Source organism: Plectropomus leopardus, unplaced genomic scaffold, assembly GCF_008729295.1.
Source record: "Plectropomus leopardus isolate mb unplaced genomic scaffold, YSFRI_Pleo_2.0 unplaced_scaffold12166, whole genome shotgun sequence".
Taxonomy (NCBI): domain Eukaryota; kingdom Metazoa; phylum Chordata; class Actinopteri; order Perciformes; family Serranidae; genus Plectropomus; species Plectropomus leopardus.
This window is the reverse complement of record NW_024612911.1, coordinates 497-3,996: the sequence shown is the minus strand read 5'-3', so window position 1 is coordinate 3,996 and position 3,500 is coordinate 497. Positions and strand designations below refer to the sequence as shown.

General features: G+C 43.4%; 1 long non-coding RNA gene across 1 annotated transcript; it reads left to right on the top strand.

Annotated features, from left to right (window-relative positions):
- Positions 1–148: 148 nt before the first annotated feature.
- On the top strand, positions 149–2,799 carry LOC121963699. The gene is made up of 3 exons (XR_006107267.1): positions 149–230; positions 400–480; positions 2,722–2,799. It is a non-coding gene; the product is annotated as an uncharacterized LOC121963699 (long non-coding RNA).
- The last annotated feature ends 701 nt before the right edge of the window (positions 2,800–3,500 follow it).

Below are 3,500 nucleotides of genomic sequence, written 5' to 3'. Positions count from 1 at the left end.
GTCCCATCGAACACAGCACACGACCCACGTGAGCCCCTCCTCCTGATTATGAGTTTCAGGGTGATTATTATTATTATTATTATTTTTGGGTTATGCTTCAAAGGGTTAAGCTCGACCCAGCCAACATGTTTGCTCTCTCCATCAGGAATAAAGACCGGCCTGTGTCTGAACAGCACCGGGACGTGTGAGATTCACGCCTGGTGTCCCATCGAACACAGCACACGACCCACGTGAGCCCCTCCTCCTCTTTTTGAGTTTTTGGGAGACGCGGCGCTCCGTGCTGCCGCTCTGCCTCTGATCCCCTCACAGGCACCGAGAAATTTCACAGCTTCTATTTATTACTGACGCGGCCTGTCAGCTCCACTCGCTCTGTTTTCATTTCCCTCTTGTCCCCTCCAGAGAGCCCCTCCTGAGCCAGGCCGAAAACTTCACCGTCTACATCAAGAACTTCATCAGGTTCCCAAAGTTTGAATTCTCAAAGTAAGTGGTGCTGAGTGTGGTTTCAGACACGAGTGGAGAGCTGAAGGGACGTACGTGTCCCAGCGGCTGCTTTAAATAGCTTTAGGGTGCACAGAGCCTCTATTTATACCGGCCTGTGCATTGCAGCGAGTGAGACAGTCAAACAGTCATCTGAGACGTCCTTGACAGCAGGCCGGGCCGTGGACAGGTGTCCGATCAGACGGGGGTCGCCCAGCGGGGGGCCGAGCTGCTGCTGAGACAGATGCAGCGTCCGTCAGTCAGATCTGGGTCTCGTTACGCGGCAGCTCGTTACGTTTCCTCACCGAGCTCCGTGTGCTGAACGCAAACTGGCCGAGACTTAAATTCTCGTTTTTATGGGTGTCCCTCGAAGTTACTGCAGCGGGAGACGTCTTACAGTGAGACACGTCCAGCATCCTCTGTGTCAGAGCCAGAGGACGAGGGCCGCTTCACACGCTCCGCAGCAGTAATATTTAACTGTGACTGGGGGCCACTTTTACAAAATGACGGGGGACCAGGGGCCAGGGGCCAGTCACAGCAGCACAGTACGTGTTTCTAGGATTTAAGGACGTTAGAAGATTTTAGGCAGTTTTTATTTTATTTTAGGACATTTCTTTGATTAAGACGTTCTTAGGATTTAAAGGATGTTTCTAGGAGGTTTTAGACATTTCTATTATTTTAGGACATTTCTAGGATTTTAGGACATTTCTAGGATTTAGGACATTTCTCGAATTTTAGGACATTTCTCGGATATTAGGACAGTTCAAGGATTTCAAGAAATTTCTAGGATTTTGGAACATTTCTCTAATTAAGACTTTCCTAGGATTGTATGATGTTTCTAGCATTTTAGGGCCTTTCTCAGATTTAAGGACATTTCCAGGATTTTAGGATTTTAGGGGCTTATCTGGGACCTCTGTCGGGGGTGTGGGGATCCTTCACCTGCACTTTGATAGAGTGATTTTGATTTTGAGTATCACAGATCTTTCTCCTGCGGCTCTTTGTGTTTGTCTTTTTCAGTTCAGACACAAGTTTTGAATTTTGCTGCATGAAAGAGGCGGTGAAAGTCGGAGCAGGAGCTCTGAGCGGTGACGGTGTCCAAGTTAAAGGTCGAAAGGTCAAATATGCAAATATGAGAAGTTGAGAGAATTCAGCGGCTCTGAACTGGCAGGACCAGGTGTCTCTGACTGTTTCCGCCTCTGCAGCACTTCTCTGCCACACGTGAAAACCTGATAACTCCAGCGGATTCTCATTTTGACAAAGGCTCACGTGATTTTCTCACGGTTTGGAAAACTGGCCCTTTCAGTGGAAAAACTCGACGATGCATGATGTTTAGTCTCGGGCGGATTATGAGAAAATGTGCTCCTTGACACCGAAATGTTAAAGGCCCAACCGGCTCGACGACAAAGGAGCAGACACAAACCTCTCTCACACAGAGAGCTCGCTATAAAGCCGCCACGAAGTCCGTCTTTATGCCGCCTTTTGTTTGTTTTCCCAGAATGAAACTCTGGCGTCATGCTGCCAGCGTGACTTTAGACAGCATGCCGGTATCGCAGAAGCAAAGGACTCGTGACCTAATTTGTGACACGGCTTTGATGATGAATTAAAACTGAGTAGTTCACTCTGCAAATTAAAAAGAAAAGTGTAAAAATATGGTGGTAAACAAATATAAAACTAGGTATGATTATTATTTTGTATGAAATATTTCAGAATCTTGTTATTGTTTTTTTTGTCCTCAGATGTTTTAGTTATTTATTTAAAAAAAACTTAAAAAATCCTACAAACGCCCTAAAATCCCAGAAAAATCCCCAAATTCCAGAAATGTCCTTAAATCCGAGAAAAAAAATACTTTTCTCAGGTTTCAGAGATTGAAATGATAGTAAAAGGCATCTAAATGCAGGAATCTGAATCCAGCTAGATGTTAAAGGGTTAAAACCTGTAAAAAAAAACCCCAAAACAAAACGCTGCATTAACAGTTTCACATTATAAAATCAGCGTTTTTGTGATGCAGCTCGTCACATAGGTGCTACTGACCACAGTGACGGAGGCGAAAACACAATGATTCTTATTTTCAGGTGATTATATACTGAAAAAAACTTATTTTATATTCAATATCTGCCAAAATATCCTTCTAAATCCTCAGAGGAAAGTTTAGGAAACTTGATCCTTTCAGAGGATAAACTCAACACATGATGTGAAAGTGAAAATAAGACGCCTGAAAAACGTACGTGTGCATCTACCTCATAGATCCAACGTCCTTGAAACGTCTGACGATGGCTACCTGAAAAGATGCAGCTACGACAGAGAGGAGCACCTGTACTGCCCCATCTTCCGCCTCGGAGATCTGGTCGGCTGGACGGGAAACAGCTTCCAGGATCTGGCTGTGAAGGTACGAAGTGTCTTTTCGTCTCATTTATCAGGAGCTTTGGCCAAAGCAGCAACTATTATTCCTGTAGTCCAAACCAAACACCGTTATTTCACACACACACACACACACTCACAAAACCCCCCCATCCCACCACTGTAAGCGCATTCAAAACACACAGATATTAAAAAACACCCATAATAAAACACAATTTACCTACGAATATCCCGTGTGACATCTCAGTCTCTAGATTATATATTAAAAATAATCTTATGAGATTTCATTAGATTAGATGAGAGTTGTTCAGCCGAGCGGCCCCCAAACTATTTTCTAATTTACAATAAAAATAAAGTGATTCAAACTGGGAATTGTTTTTGTATTTTTAGTCCCCATAAGTGCATAAAAGCATCAAAATAGAGCTTATGTATCAAAAAAAGTGCCAGTGGAGGATCCCAGGACCCTGTCCTAAAATACTAAAATTTCCTAAAATCCTAGAAATGTCCTGAAATCCTGAAAACATCCAAAAATACTAGACATCCTGAAATCCTCAAACTTCATTCAACTTTTATTAAATCTCGAGGAATCATTAAGGGCCAGTCCTCATTTTTGATGATGAGTAAACAAAAAAACCCCAAAACCCACAAAGAGCACAAAAAAGATG